The sequence below is a fragment of the Gobio gobio genome (assembly GCF_949357685.1).
Source record: "Gobio gobio genome assembly, chromosome: 19".
In the NCBI taxonomy this organism is placed as follows: domain Eukaryota; kingdom Metazoa; phylum Chordata; class Actinopteri; order Cypriniformes; family Gobionidae; genus Gobio; species Gobio gobio.
The window spans coordinates 39,185,074-39,202,742 of NC_137112.1; the positions used below are offsets into that span (position 1 = coordinate 39,185,074).

General features: G+C 39.6%; 1 protein-coding gene across 1 annotated transcript in view; it reads left to right on the plus strand.

Annotated features, from left to right (window-relative positions):
- The window catches only part of diaph3 (diaphanous-related formin 3), a 429,281-nt gene that overhangs the window by 370,807 nt on the left and 40,805 nt on the right, over positions 1-17,669 (plus strand). The window lies entirely within an intron of this gene.

Sequence of the window (17,669 nt, forward strand, 5' to 3'; positions counted from 1 at the left end):
CCTTAGGCCTGAAAGAAGACAAAGGTTCCCTAGTTGCTAATTTGCGATCAGGCCACCAAAGCAAAACAAGTGAACCAGACTGGAGATGGCATTGAACTCTCATTATAACCTAATCAAAGGAAATTAATTGGTTGCCCTTGTTGTGTTTCCCTCAGTAAAAGCCTCAGTGAAGAATGAAGTTGCATCCCGTAACATAGTGTAAACAATCAGACCTCAGACCAAGACTACCACACCTGCTCCTTCATTTTTCCATTCAATTTTAAACCACATTTGATCTGCCTTGCATTGTGTTTCTTAATAGTTTTCATTTTGATATTCTGCGGTGTGTGTTTGTGTGACAGAGGCCCCATTGTGGTTAGTTAATTAGGGGCTTACCGTGTTTAGTGAATGGAGTATGTAGTGGGGTCAGGCCCTCGTGCTTAAGACTCTGTGTGCAACGAGGGAGCTGAAATCACTCCCTTGACTCTCAGCACACATTTCTTAATTGTAGGGGCTAATTTAGTTCTACTGAAAACCTCCCAGAGGAACTGTACTCTCAACTCACACAAATACTTGCATGAAACCAAATTATTAATACAAAACTGTATTAATGGAAGCCACCCGCTTTATTTTCTGCAAAAAGTGGAACCCGTATTGTGTAGATCATTATTGTCCAGCTCTATGTGCTTTCCCTTTCTTCTATTGATCCATATGTTCATACACCCATCTACTCAGACATTCATCCATCCACCTGTAAAAATCCATTTGTGATGATCTGAAACCTTCCTACCTTTTATCCTTCCATCTCTTTTTCCATTCCTCCATTTTTCATATAATCGCATTGGAATAGAGAGTACTGTAAAGGCCTGAATGCTCCTCTCTTAGTCTGAGATTTGCCTCCATGAAAAAGCAAATATATACACACCCACCATCTCACTTTCTCCTCTGAAAAAAAAAAAAAAAAAAAAAAAAACACCTCTCATCTTCTCTTTGCTCATGTTAGACTTCAGCATGAGACCTGTAACCCCTCTCCAATGGGCCCTCTCTCCCAATTAACTACAGGAGAAAGGATGTTTTCTGGCTGTACAGCTGCTGAATCTAATTCTATATTTCATATCTTACTGTATCATATTTTATATTTTGTGAATTTGCAGTCTGAATTAAATGTAGTGCGTTAAATAGGTCCGCAAAGACACTTTGATGGCTGCATGCAAGAACATTCAGTACAGTGTGTCCACTTCAGTCTAATTCACAGACACATGACTTTTATGAACCAGTTTTTTTTTTTTAAATCTTCATGATTACCTGTACTTTAAGAGGAGGGACAGAAGCTTCTCAGGGTTAATTAAAAATAGATTAATTTGTATTGGGCTTGGACCAACGTGAGGATGAGTAAATGATGACATCATTTTATTGTGGGGTTGAAAAAATTATTTCTTTTTTTATTTGTGTCTGGCTCAAAATGAATCGAGAACTGTTTCCATGTTGTGTACTTAAAGCTACACTATGTAACTTTTCCGTCCACTAGAGGTCGCCTGTTCAAAACAAAGGCGTAGTTTGATGACTGCACGTTTGAGCGCAGAATCTTGGGACATGTGGTCTTCATCTCACAGCCGGTGGGAAACAGTCAGGATAGGACTCGGGCAGAAATCATGTTCATGGATGCGATTATTAACATTACTGTAGTCTGAAGCAGAGCAGGACCGGGTGTTGTGGAGCTGAGCAAGGCCGCAGGAGCGATTGAAGAGCGGGACTGTTATTATGGCATAGTCGCTGGCTGGACTTTTATTATGACACGGTCGCCGGCGACACTTCCTCTTTTCAGTCATGAGTTTGAGGTAACGCAACTCTGTTTATCGTATTAGATATATCTGAGTGTGTTGAAAAGGAAGTTATGACGTTCGCTCGGCGGCTGCTATGACACTTGTTCACACTGCAGTGAGAGTAAAGTGTTTCACTGAATAAAACCGGAGACCGAGGGTGACGCAGATATGACGCAATCGGCAGGCGACTCCCTCACACGCATAGCTCACACGTCCCGGTTCCTTGGTTAAAATAGCAATTTTCTCACAATTTACAAATAGTTGAAAAACATTTGGGATATTCTAAGTACTCAACTGAACAAAATATATAACACTGGCCTAGTGGTTTCTGGACATTTTACTGCAAAAATCCTACATAGTTCACCTTTAAAGTAAACCTCTATGGACCACATTATGAGACTTCTCATTTTAATGAGCTCAAATGGGGTTTATCGGACTTGTTTTTGTTTATTATTCATGTGTCATATTTGTGCCTTTGTTTTTGTATTCTGCATCTGGTCACAATGAACTGCATGAAGTCAGGAATGTGAGACAAGGTCCTCCTCACTGTTTATAGGATGTGTACATGTCTCCGTGTGTGTGTGTGTGTGTGTGTGTGTGTGTGTGTGTGTGTGTGTGTGTGTGTGTGTGTGTGTGTGTGTGTGTGTGTGTGTGTGTGTGTGTGTGTGTGTGTGTGTGTGTGTGCTTGTATGTTTGCCTTCCACAGTTGTACATGGTTCTATTTTGTGCACACCTCTTTTTGTGTGGGTTGGTTGTGTGTTCATAACTCTGAACACATAACTCTGTGTTATGTGTTCTCTCTCTCTCTCTCTCTCTCTCTCTCTCTCTCTCTCTCTCTCTCTCTCTCTCTCTCTCTCTCTCTCTCTCTCTCTCTCTCTCTCTCTCTCTCTCTCTCTCTCTCTCTCTCTCTCTCTCTCTCTCTGTCACACTAGCAAGTGTTGTGCAGTCTCATGGGGAGTGATTATAAAGCCCAGAGTCAGTATACTTCTGCTCGGTGTCATCAAGCCAGCCTGAATTAGCTTATCCCTTCTTTCTCTCTCTCTCTCTCTCTCTCTCTCTCTCTCTCTCTCTCTCTCTCTCTCTCTCAGCAAAGCACAGGGCCACGTTGAAAGGGCACATGATCGTGTACAGTAAATGAGAGTTCATTTTATATGGATTTGATCAAACATATAGTTAAAACAGTTATATTGTGAAATATGACAATTTAAATGAACTGCTTACTATTTTAATTCTTGTAATGGCAAAGCCACATTTTTCAGCAGTCATTACTCCACTCTTTCTGTTTTACATGATCCTTCAGAAATCTTTCTAATTTGCTGATTTGGTGCTCAAGAAATATTCAAAAGAACTGCATTTATTTGAAATAATAGTCTGCAGTATACTGCAACTTTCGATCATTTTATTGCATCCTTACTGAATAAAAGTATTCATTTATTTCTGTACATGATCTTACATAGTTATATGTATATGAACAATCTTGTAACTTTGTATTGCAGTACATCTCCTGTTACCACCTCCTTATGATGAATCACTTAGGCTAGTCCTCATTTGGATAGAAGCGTGTGCTAAATGGATAAATGTAAATGTAATCACTAAGCATCCAAGTTTAAATCCAAAGCATCTTGACTCAAGTTCACTTTTGAAGATTAGACTTGGCTTGGATAAGCATAATGTACCTTTATCAAAGGTATTAAGGCCTTCCATTAAAATGTTTAAAACTGTAAGGGAAAGAGGAGAGAGAGAGAGCAATGGGAGGAGGATTGGACCCAGTGTGACTCACGCTGGCAATGCTAATGTGCTCGGCACTAATTGAAAGCAGTTATGCAGTAATCAGAAACCTGCCGAGCGACAGCTATGTTCATTAGAGACACACTGCTCCCTTACACAGTGAGCGAGGGAGAGAGGGCAAAGAGGAAAAAAGAGGGTCAAGATATGGCCCAAAGATGTTAAACATTTAAAAAATGTTGATAGTGTGCATATTTACATATTTATAGATAGATCTAGAAGACGACACTCTGTTGGCTAGGTCATCAGCGTGTTCATTTCACATGGCCGCTTTCTATCACGTGACTCCCATGTGCACATCTGTGATCTTAAGTCATTAACTCAGCCCGGGTTCAACTCTAGCCTCATGTAAATGCATTCAAATTAATTCTGCGCGTACATCGTGTTCCTCAGTCTTTTAAAGCACTGTGCTTTGTCTCACCAAACGCTCCGCGGACTCGCAATGAGAAACTGAACGCTTGCTTGACCCAGATGATTTGAATATCAAAGAGCTTTTGATCAGTGCAATCACTTACTTCTTTGTCAAGAAATATTCCCTTTGTACAAATTTGGCTGTTATAGGTTGAAGATTTTCAGCAGTCATAGACACCCAGTGGAACCTAAGCTTAACATTTGTATTTAAGGGGGTAATTTGTAATAGCCAGGGGGGAGGATGCAGGCCTTGAGTAAGGAAGTTAACCTCACATTCCTACAGGGAGACAGTTCAGTGTGATGAAATCAATGTCAGTTGTCAAAACTGTTTGTCAAAAGTGTCTGCTAAATAACAGGCAAGCCTAATAGCACTTTTGTCTTGTTTTATTTATTTCATCTCCTGCTTTTGATTATGCTTTTGTGATCACACGGATCAGAACAAATAAATTTTTCTTTTTTTTTGAGGCGTTATTCTATTAACCAATACAGTGTTTAATAAATCAAAATACAACCAAAAAGTAACAGCTGTTTGCTATGTTTTAGATATTTTGTAATTACAGTTTTGGTTTTAAAAAATTGCCAATTTGAATTATTTTGATCTATTTATTGCACACTATTTGTGCCACTAAGTGCCTATTTCTTTCAAAAACAAAAAAACAAATGTCTTTTGAACAGAAGTTTACTTAATATGCATTTTTGTTATTGTATCGTTAGTTCTCAAGGCGGCAATAGCGTTACCTTTATTAAAGGGAAAGTTCTCTCTGAAATGAAAATAAAGCCATCTTTTACTCACCCTGCTGTTGTTCTAATGCCCTATGTCCTCCTATCTTTTTCGGACCTCAAAAGTAGAAATAAAAAAAAAATATTCCTGCACCAAGCCTGTAGCATTCCTCTCAGAAACTGAAGCCTCCGCGCCTCGATCGCCCCCAGGTGGTTGGTCCCAGTATAGCTCATAACCCCAGGCCCTCCGTGTTTTCTAATGGATGCGAGACAAACTAAACAATCAAATTACACTTCAAAAAAAATTTCTCCAAAGTTGGTTTCTGTCTTTAAATGCTTGTACCATAATCATTTCAACAGTTTCAAGATTCTCTGGTAAATGTTATTTAATCTGTAGTGCCTGCTTTAGCTCCCTGTGAAACAGGGAAGTTCTTTTTTATGCTTTTTTTAGTGGTAAAAAGAAGTTACGTGAGCTGCGATATACTGTACGCGAATATCCCGACCCGAAGTGTAAATGTAAATATGTGCTGCATGCTTTCCACTCAATAACAAAATAAACACAACAAAAATGAGAAAACTGCAAGCATTTTTTTCAAGAAAGCATAAGAAAAGCATCTGATCAAAGCAACGAACGCACTCTGCAATTCGGCACTCTAGTAAAGTCACGTCACGTTTATTTATATAGCACTTTATACAATAGATTGCTTAAAAGCATGCAGCTTTAAAAATTAAAAACAGTGTCAGTATCTCATTTCATCAGAAGTACAACTTCATTTTCTACTATAAAATGACTTTCCAGCGTGTTACCTGTGGACGTCTGACCTCAACGGACTCAACAGGCTCAAACCAGAGAAGAGCTACATTTGAAAGATGGTGGAGCCTCAGAGCACACCTACCTATTACGTAATCGTCACGGACCAAGCGGAGTTAGAAGATGTTTACCAGCCAGAGCAAACTTTTCTGGAAAGTTTGCTTTGGCAAGACTCCTGAACTCCTGAAATAAACATGAAACAAACTACGTTTGGCCTGATTTTGTTAGAAATGACGTCATGTCAGTTCGTTCTTTGATTTCGCTTGAAGTATATCGAGGCCTTTACTCTGCATTATGAATTTCAGCTCATGTGAAAAGCTTGAATAGCTAGAAATGTTTGCATTCACATACTTATGCCGAGTATTTAGTGGCATTTTTTGTAGCCAGTTAGCCCAAATTGTTAATAAATGAACAAGAAAAATGAGGATGTATAGAATTTTGTGAATGAATTTGTCTAGGAAGATTTATTTGTAACACTTTACAATGTCTCATTAGTTAACTAAGATTAATAAATGCTGCATTGTATTCGAGTATTCTTCATTCTTAGTTTAACTTATGAAACCTCATTGTAAAGCTTTACCGGTTTATTTGCTGTTCTTTGTGAGTGTTCACAGTGTACCCACGATCCCTTGCTGCAGGTCTTTTGGGATCGTGGCTGAGTAGAAATATGGCTGGCTGCTTTCATTATGGTACTGTAATGCAATGGCGACCACATTTTCTGTTCTTTGCATGCCTGCACTGCTGAATGGTTGCCCTGACAAGATCGCTCATGGCAACTGCACAGGTCTGTCTCTCTCACGGTTCAGGGAAAAACACGGCCAAGCCACCCTGGGGAATCTACACCCACATGCATTTGTTGTATAGCCCTCGGTCTGTACCTCAGAGGAGACCACCTGCTATTCTTTTTACTACAATGTGATGAGAGGGTGGTCTCGTCCTCATTTCTTTCTTTCTCTGTCTCCTCCAGTGTGCCGTATCCATAAGAGCTTTAGTCTGTTTTGTGCAGAAAACCCAGAGATTCTGACCTGGTTTTGCTGAGTTGAGGCCTTGGAGTGGAATTAAAAGTGTTCTTTGTTTTTTTGGGGGGTTTTTTATTGATTTTTTTGATTGTTTATCCCACATTTATTTTAATGTGTTTCACTTTTGCTAGGGCTGCACGATATTGGAAAAAACACTATATTTCGTTTTTCTGCGATATATATTGCGAGATAGATACAATTACACCAGATGATTTGAATAGCTCTATTTGAAAATAATTAATCATTCTAGAATAATTGGGGTGATTTTGTAGGGGAGTGAATCTGCATAGAAAATAATAAACAAATCACAAGCATCGATAAATACAATATAAGAAAGATAATTTTTAGATAAGCAGTGCTTTGTTTTTCAGGTAAACCTAACAGTATTCTGGTACAGAAATTGAATAATCAAATGTAAAATAAGAGTGTATAAATTAAATATAATTAATTAAATATAATTTAACTTTGTTAAAGCTACAAAAGTCGTTTTCTCTTTGATGTTTGATCACCATTGGTGACACAAACAGCTGCGGGTAAATAAGGCTGCTGTCCGTTTAAGACGAATGCACGGACCTAATATAAATGACATGCATCTTTTTCCTTTCTCAATTGTTAACAACACATAACTGAGGATACTCGCTGAGATGGGCATTTGGACTTCATTTTGCATGCACGTGTCCTTTTAAGCCGTGCGGACAGAAAACAGCATGCGAGTCTTCTTGCGCTTGATGCCATTTGACAAACTGCCACTCTATGATGGTTAAACTTTGCAATTAATCCGTGAATCACACGCGTTCTGAACCGGGGAGCAGCTGGCCAGTATGGATGGATCACGAATCAACTACAATCCCTGTACTTGACATCGCAGATGCACACATCGCGATATCGATGCTGAAACAATATACCATGCAGCCCTAGTTTTTGTCATTGTGTCATTAAAGGTGCACTATGTAAAAAAAAATTCAGTAAAATATCCAAAAACCACAAGACCAGTGTTATATATTTTGTTCAGTTGAGTACTTAAAATATCCCAAATGTTTCCAACTATTTGTAAATCGTGAGAAATTGCTATTTTAACCAAGGAACCGGGACGTGTGAGGGAGTCGCCTGTCGATGGTGTCATATCTGCGTTACCCTTGGTTTCTGGTTTTACTCTTATTGCAGTGTGCAACGAGTGATATAGCAGCTGCCAAGAGAACGCACAGAGTAACGCCATAACTTTATTTTCAACACACTCAGATGTATCTCATATGATAAACAGAGCTGCGTTACCTCATACTCATGACCGGAAAAGCGGAAGTGGCGCCGGCGACTGTGTCATAATAAAAGTCCCGCTGCTTGCGAGGCGTGTGTTGCCTTCATCTCATTAACAATCGCTCCAGCGGCCTTGCTCAGCTCCCACAACACTCGGTCCTGCTCTGCTTCATACTACAGTAATGTTAATAATCGCATCCATGAACATGTTTTCTGCCCGAGTCCTATCCCGATTTCTTTTCCACCTGTTGTGAGGTGAAGACCACATGTCCCAAGATTCTGCGCTCAAACGTAGCATAATCAAACTACGCCTTTGTTTTGAACAGGCGACCTCTAGTGGACAGAAAAGTTACAGAGTGTACCTTTTAAGATTTCTGCATAAATACAATTTTTGCATGTAAAATGAATAACACTTACCTATGAGCCTTTTTTGCAGCTTAGCTAAATAATGTGTCTTTTTTTTCTTTTTGCTAAAGTAAGAGTTTTGAAAGTAGACCTTTTTATAGTACATTGAGCTTTTATATAAAAGATCATGGTCAATTTCAATTCTTTACAACATATTTGGTTACACTTTATTTTAAGGTGATATAGTTACATTGCACTTACTCAAATAAATGCTTATACTATTGAGTTACTGTTAGGGTATGGTTTAGAGGTAGTTACTTGTAATGATGCATCATTTACTGTTATTACTATAGTAAGTACATGTAGTAAAGTGTAACTACATCACCTTAAAATAAAGTGTTACCACATATGTTATTGCTGTATGATTTTTCGAAAGGATTTCATTGCTGTGGTGTGGATAAATTATACGACCCACCTGTATGATACAAACCTTCATGCTGGTGATAATGGACAGATCGAATTTTTCTTTACTGCAGCCTAAAAGAAAGAATATGGCAGAATATTCTGTCATAAAATTCTAGGGTATTTTAATGGGTTTGCGCTGTCGTTCTGACAAGGTGTCTTCCTTCCCCATGACATTTGTGTTGTGCCATGTCTTTTGCTGGCGTTCTCGCGGTGATGAGGAAGACATTCCCATTGCCCGTCCTGCCAGGTACAGCATCACCTCTCATGTTACACCTGTCTGTCACATCACATCGCTTGCGTTAATTTGCCCTCCGTGTAGTCCAGGGTAGAGTCGGTATCTTGTAATGACTTATGCTAGGAGCTGAAATGTGGAAAATTTTGTGAAACGTTTGCAGGTTCGTGTTTATATTTGACTGATTAAGTCAGCATTAAAATTTGCATAATACATGTACAGCTTACATCTAAACTTTGTTAAGAGGCTCATTCAGCAGAATAAAAGATGAATCTCCATTTGAAAGCAACTCCTAAACTCTCCAAAATGATCTGGACTTTCACCCAGTGTAATTACAGCCTAATGGGATTTTAAATCTGGACTGGGAAACTGCATTCATCAGCACTGCCTAGACCATTTCTCCACTAAACAGCCACAAATAGCGTTATGACAGCAAAAGAAAGCATAGGAAACCAACAGCAGAAATGTGTCATGCTTTCTGTTTTCTCTCACAGCCTCTCTCAGTGAGGCAGCTCTCTAGGTGTTAAAAATGCCCTCAGTTACCGTTATCTGTTATAGCCCATACTGTTAGTACCAAAGAGAGTAGAGTCCAAAAGTCCACATTAAAAATCTCATTTTAAGCTTTTTTATGTCTTTTTGAGAAATAAAGGGTAATGCAATGTGTATTTTTAAGAAAGTTACAATGTAATTTTTATAATAAATAAAATCTATTTGAGGTTTATAGGTGATTATTCAAATGAGCAAACTTGAGATGATCAAGCCAAATATTAAGACACTCTAAATTTCATAATAATATTTTAAAATGTGTAATTCATAATGAAGTTACGCTACCATTTGAAAGTTAGGTTGACTACAATTTTTTTTTTTTTGTGAAATTAATATTTTTATGTATGCAATCAATGTCACAACATTTATATTGTTGCAAAATATTTCCATTTCAAATAAATGCTGTTCTCATACCTCTCCATAAAAAATATTAAGCAACACTGTTTTAAAAACTTTACGATATTAATAATAAGAATAAATGTTTCTTAAGCACCAAATTATCATAATCAGTTGAATTCAATAATATCTGTTCAAATCATAATGGCTGCAGAAAATTCAGCTTTGTCATTACAGGAATAAATGAAGAGGTAAATTGTAATATTTCACATTATTACTGTTTATCATCAAATAAATGCAGACTTGGTGAACATGATTTTTTTTTTTTTTTTTTTTTTTTTCAAAAACAAGAATTCTCCTTACCCCAAACTTTTGAACTGTAGTTATATAGGCTTACTCATTCACAATGTGGCACTGCTCAGCTCTCTGTCTTTGTTTCTTAAAATATGATCAATCTGGCACTGTGTAAGGCAGTTTGGCCTGGTGCCGTTGTGTGCATGTGTTTTATTTGATTGAGTTTAAAGGGAATGCTGCGAGTTCATCTGTTGTGGAGTGACTGAATACAAGGTCAAGTGTTTTGAGACAGATACTTCTTATCAGACATGGCCTCATCAGTCTCAGACACTTGGTTTAATTATTAATAAGAGGTTACACTTAACTGTAAAAAGGTTATACGTCTGAACCCACTGCATGAAAAGTCAAGTTAGTGTTATTTACACACTTGGATTTGTTTTGTTTAGATAAACTTAAAGGGATAGTTCACCAAACATGAAAATAATTGTATTTAGTTAAAGGGTTAGTTCACCCAAAAATGAAAATTCTGTCATTAATTACTCACCCTCATGTCGTTCGACACCCGTAAGACCTCCGTTCATCTTCGGAACACAAATGAAGATATTTTTGTTGAAAGCTGATGGCTGAGAAAGGCTTCAGATAGGCCTCCATTGGCATTCAGTACTAGCCTGGATGCCAGCCGAACTTAGCCCCGCCCACAGCATTTTTACTCGGGCAGTTCGGTCTGGACTTGATCCATAGAGAAGTAATTATGCCCGGGGTTCTCCGGGAAAAAAGACATTTGGGGGGTAAAATATGTGTTATGTTGGCAGGGCTGGCAGCTAAAAATCACATTCCTGGGTCTGTATATCACATATTTGGGGTCGCTTCAACCCGCGGACATGGCAACACAGTGCAGTTGAGTTCTGTTGACATTTGACAACTAACGTTGTGCGTCGCTCCGTTGCTCGGATTGGTTGTAGGTCTATCCAATTGAGGTCTTTCCTGGTTCGGTTGAAACACGCCCCATAATCACAGCCCAACGGAGCAGTATCAGACTCATATTCTGACTAGAATAGAGTATGACGACGTCAGGCTAATTCAGTACATTTACACTCCCAAGACCCATAAAAGGCACTTAAAACGTCGTTACAAAGTCCATCTCACCACAGTGACTCTACAATAATTTACGATGCGACGACAATAGTTTTTGTGCGCAAAAAAAAATCAAAATAACACCTTTATCCAACTTGTTCTTGTCTGCCGTGTGTGCCTCCACGACGCATGCACGAGAATATTACGCAGATCCGGCGTTCGGACACATGACCCAGAAGCGATTTGTTTACAAGCAGAGGAAGACACGCGTATCTAAGCTGTTGAATTCTACATTGATCGTGCTTTAGGTCTCTGCGTAGTTCTCAAAATGGGGTTAAAGTGTGCATTTCATGGATTCCCGAACCCCGGCGCTACGTCATATTCTCGCGCATGCGTCGTGGAGGCACACACGGAAGACAAGAAGAGGTTGAATAAAGTCATTATTTAGATTTTTTTTTGCGCACAAAAACTATTGTCGTCGCATCGTAAAATTATTGTAGAGTCACTGTGGAGAGATGGACTTTGTAACGACGTTTGAAAGTGCCTTTTATGGGTCTTGGGAGTGTAAATGTACTGAATGCCAATGGAGGCCTATCTGAAGCCTTTCTCAGCCATCAGATTACAACAAAATATCTTCATTTGTGTTCCGAAGATGAACGGAGGTCTTACGGGTGTCGAACGACATGAGGGTGAGTAATTAATTACAGAATTTTCATTTTTGGGTGAACTAACACTTTAAGTAGTTCCAAACCAGTTACTTTGTGTTCTACGGAACACAAAATATGATTTTGAAGGTCAATGGGGTTCAAAACAACCTCTCATTGTGTGAAAAAACAAAAAAAAATAAAAATAAAATAAATATATATATATATATATATATATATATATATATATATATATATATATATATTATTATTTCTTTAAATTATTAAATATGTTCTGATGGATTGTGTTGGGGACAGATCGCAAAATGACATTTGAAGATCTTTACTTCTTAGCTTGATGTATTGGGTAGTATAGTGTCTTGAAATGGGAAAAGGAAATGTTTGTGCAGAAGTCATTGTGGATTGGGTGTGTTCTGGGAAGTATTTGAGCTCTGCAGAGAAAGAGTGAACAAGAAAGTTTCAAGTGAAGTCAGAAATGGCAGTAAATGTTTCTGTTAGCAGGAGATTTTTGAAAAGAAGTGCACTTTGTTTCTTAGCTTTACTAGTTATTTCCTTTCCAATATCATGTGTTTGAGCCACTTGAGCTTGAATCTTTTTTCCCAGACCTGTGTCTCATGTCTCTGTGTGTATAAGAGTAGGAGTTTAAAAGAGAAGAGTCAGATGAACAAAGGAGCATTTGTGGTCATACCAACAGTTCTGTTATTCTTCAGTACATCTTGCTCTCTTCATTCAGTTAAAGTTTCTCTGGTTAAGCTTGTGTGCTAGCTTTCCTTCCCTCTAATGAAGAGTGTTCAGAACCCACAGTGTAAGTTTCAGTAATGGTTTGAAAGGCTCTACATGTCTTTATTGGACTGATTGCTCATTTGCTGAAAAGAGAGAGATTGTTCCTTCCAGAGATGAGCTCTTTGATGTCTGATTTCAAAATGTCTCATGTCTCGTTTTAACATGGAAAAGACATTCTTATTGACAAGACTGTTGCTTTTTTTGCCAGTGATTTACTCTAGCGAAATGCTTCGATCTCTCCAGGAGGTCTGAAAATGTCTTCTCACATCTTTTCTTAATATACACTCCTCTGTTTTTCATAATCTTCTTTTTTTAAACCAAACAGGACATCGTGATCTGTTTAATGCCAATGAGATGCTTAAGCTTTTGAGTTTTTTTTTTTAAATAATTCTTTCATGTGGACTTTTATCTCAGACTGACCAGCTTGTGTTCTGTTTCACTCGACTGTGGTTCTAATATTAACACACCAGCCAAAAGTAATAAAAACTACTATTAGCTCCAGGGGTTTAATTTTCAGCTTCTGTTCCAAATAGTCATTGTGAGGCGTCCCTCCTCCTGTCCTTCACACCCATCTATTCTCTCCATCACTTCACACAAACATGCAGAAATTCGGTAGAAATTATGACAGTGATATTTTCATTGTACTAAAGCCAAATGAATCAAATAATTGTAATCAAAAGAAATGTATGAAATATTATTTTGAAGATATTTATTTTCTGTTAAGCAGACAGCATATAAACAAAACATGTTTAATAATAATAATTTAACTTTATTTGTTTAGCACTTTTTTTGTATAGCACAACAGAGACATCGTTCCAAAGCAGCTTTAAGCAGTAAGCAAGATAAAGGATAACTGTGGTGAAGATGAGCTCTGTTTATTTGTTTACAAAATGCAAAACAAATAAATAAAACTATTGTTTGAACAAATCTATGAACAATTAATTAAACTTGAAAAAAATACACACACACACATTCTTGTACATCTATCTTTGAGAGGATATTCATTAACGCAATGCAATCTCTAGCTAACTTTACCCATCACTACTAAGTGCCTGACCCAAACCCTTACCCTAAACCTACCCTTAACCCAATTATAACCTTATCCCTAAAACCAAATCTTCACTCTCAAACAGGCCTTTAAAGGGGTCTCAGAAAGGCCAAAATGTCCTCACTTTGCTCTCTTTGTCCTTACTCCGATGGTCTAAAAGCTGTGTGGCGGTTTCGGTAAATACCGGTAAATGGCACATCATGAGGTTAGCTGAGGTAAAGGTGCAAAGCAGTTACAGTGGGGAGAACAAGTACAAAAATCCAGAAAATTCTGGATTGAGAATTGATTTTTAAATAATTAATGTGCATTTTATTGCATGACATAAGTATTTGATCACCTACCAACCGGTAAGAATTCCGGCTCTCACAGACCTGTTAATTTTTCTTTAAGAAGCCCTCCTGTTCTCCACTCATTACCTGTATTAACTGCACCTGTTTGAACTCGTTACCTGTATAGAAGACACCTGTCCACACACTCAATCAAACAGACTCCAACCTCTCCACAATGGCCAAGACCGGAGAGCTATGTAAGGACATCAGGGATAAAATTGTAGACCTGCACAAGACTGGGATGGGCTACAGGACAATAGGCAAGCAGCTTGGTGAGAAGGCAACAACTGTTGGTGCAAATATTAGAAAATGGAAGAAGTTCAAGATGACGGTCAATCTCCCTCATTCTGGGGCACCATGCAAGATCTCCCCTCGTGGGGCATCAATGATCATGAGGAAGGTGAGGGATCAGCCCAGAACTACACGGCAGGACCTGGTCAATGACCTGAAGAGAGCTGGGACCACAGTCTCAAAGAAAACCATTAGTAACACACTACGCCGTCATGGATTAAGATCCTGCAGCGCACGCAAGGTCCCCCTGCTCAAGCCAGTGCATGTCCATGCCCGTCTGAAGTTTGCCAATGACCATCTGGATGACCCAGAGGAGGAATAGGAGAAGGTCATGTGGTCTGATGAGACAAAAATAAAGCTTTTTGGTCTAAACTCCACTCGCCGTGTTTGGAGGAAGAAGAAGGATGAGTACAACCCCGAGAACACCATCCCAACCGTGAAGCATGGAGGTGGAAACATAATTCTTTCGGGATGCTTTTCTGCAAAGGGGACAGGACGACTGCACCGTATTGAGGGGAGGATGGATGGGGCCATGTATCGCGAGATCTTGGCCAACAACCTCCTTCTCTCAGTAAGAGCATTGAAGATGGGACGTGGCGGAGTCTTCCAGTATGACAACGGCCCGAAACACACAACCAGGGCAACTAAGGAGTGGCTCTGTAAGAAGCATCTCAAGGTCCTGCCATGGCCTAGCCAGTCTCCAGACCTGAATCCAATAGAAAATCTTTGGAGGGAGCTGAAAGTCCATATTGCCCAGCGACAGCCCCGAAACCTGAAGGATCTGGAGAAGGTCTGTATGGAGGAGTGGGCCAAAATCCCTGCTGCAGTGTGTGCAAACCTGGTCTAGAACTAGGGCTGCACGATTAATCGAACCGCAATCGCAATTTGGGTTATGTGCGATTATGAAAGCACAATGCCCAGCTTGTCAGTGATCAGGAGTAAACGCTGCTCCGTCTGAAAGCACTGCAAGTTTGAGTCGCTTATATTGTGCGTTTGAAAAAGCAACACGCGTCAAACATCTTCACAAACTATTAATATGTTGTCCAACAAAATACAGCGTTTAATAACACGTTTTAACTCACTTCATATCGTCAGTAGAATGTTTGTGAGCTGATGTGGCTTCTCTTCACAGAATGAGGCAGAAAATGCATTATTTTATAGTAATCTATACAGTAATAAAGTCTATGTCAATCAGTACTGCATACTTTATTATTATGAAAATAACTGAGAAGGCTTGAAGAACTCAAATACACCATATCTTGATGCAGTCGTGTTTATTGACGTCATATAAACACGACTGCATATAAACACTCGGTCTTTATAGCCGCAAAACTCCGCTATAAAGACCGAGTGGAATCTCATTTCCAACTCAACGACTCCCGGCGGATGTGGCAGGGACTGAGGACCATCTGTGCTTTTGGAACTAAATCCTCTGCAGAGGTGAGAGCTGATCCGTTGCTGGTGAACGAGTTAAACTCTTTCTACGCTCGCTTTGATGGTAATCGCGGCAGCGCGACTCCGGCGAGTGACGCGTCAGAGAGAGTCCCTCAGAGCAGCAACGGTCACGTGATCTCTGTCTCGGAGGACGAGGTTCGGAGGGCACTCAAACGTGTGGATGTCAGGAAAGCTGCTGGGCCGGATGGTATTTCAGGTCGTGTTCTGCGGTCCTGTGCTGATCAGCTCGCAGGGCTCTTTACATCCATATTTAACGAGTCCCTTGCTACATCTGTTGTCCCCACCTCCTTCAAACGATCCTCCATCATCCCTGTACCTAAGATCAGTAAACCCTCTTGCCTAAATGACTATCGTCCAGTGGCTCTCACATCTTTAGTCATGAAGGTCTTTGAGAGACTCATTAAAAACAACATTTGCTCCTCCATTCCTGACACTTTGGACCCTCTTCAGTTTGCCTATCGTCCCAATAGATCGACTGAAGATGCCATTTCTCACGTCCTTCACTCCTGCCTCACTCACATCGACAGCAAAAGTGGGAACTATGTCAGGCTGCTATTTATTGACTATAGCTCAGCCTTTAACACCATAGTTCCCATTAAGCTAACACACAAACTCCTGGATCTAGGCCTGAATTCTTCTCTCTGCCTCTGGATTGAAGATTTCCTCACTGGCAGACCCCAGGCGGTGAGAATAGGCCAGTTCACCTCCACCTCCATCACCCTGAGTGTTGGAGCTCCACAGGGCTGTGTGCTGAGTCCCCTGCTCTACTCTCTCTACACCCATGACTGTTTGTCCACACACAGCTCCACCTCGATCATCAAGTTTGCTGATGATACTGTTGTCCTGGGTCTCATCTCCAACAACAATGAGACGGCATACTTGGACGAAGTGGAGCAACTGACATCATGGTGCCAGGACAACTGTCTCTCTCTGAATGTTAACAAGACCAAAGAACTGATTGTGGACTTCAGGAAGAGACAGCATCGGTCATACTCCCCTCTCATGATCAGCGGGACACCGGTAGAGAGAGTGAGCAGCTTCAAATACCTGGGTGTGAACATCTCCGAGGATCTGACCTGGACTACACACATCCAGACACAGGTGAAAAAAGCCAGGCAAAGACTGTACCACCTGCGCCAGCTGAGGAAATTCAGGGTTTCACCAGCCATCCTGAAAACTTTCTATCGAGGGGCGATAGAAAGTGTCCTGACTCAGTGCATCACAGCGTGGTACGGGAACAGCACCAGTCACGACTGCAAAGCCCTGCAAAGAGTGGTGCGCTTATCCGAGCGCATCTCAGGCTCAGCTCTCCCGTCTCTGCAGGACATCTACACCAAACGCTGCAGAGGTAGAGCTACTAAAATCATCAGAGACATTAATCACCCTGCAAACTCTCACTTCACCCTGCTGCCATCTGGTAAGCGCTTCCGTAGCCTGATGGCAAAGACTGAAAGACTCAGGAGGAGTTTCTTCCCCCAGGCCATCAGACTCCTGAACTCAGTCACGTGACTTCACTTCACCCCCGCACACACATAAACATCCAGTTTAAACATTAACATCCACATACTGCCATTGCACTGCACTTTACTTTCCTATTGTTACTGCGTAACAACCTGTAATAAACCTTGCACATTATACTTCTTTATATATACATATATATATATTTATGTTAACCACTTATTTCTAAGTCTACAGTTTATCTCACTTATCATATCCACTTATTTTTTTATATTTTAATTTTTATATTTTTATTTTTATCTTATTTCCTATTTTTATCTTTTACTTGATTTATTTATAATTCTACTTATGTTAATACTTTTTATTCTAATTTTATTCTATTTCTATTTTAATTTCTTGTAACTGTTATTTGCACTGTCCATGGAGCGGACCTGTTTACATTTCACTGCCAGTTGTATATTGTGTATATAACTGTGTATGTGACAAATAAAAATCTTGAATCTTGAATCTATTTAATCAAAGCGTTTCTATCTTCTTTTTATTCAG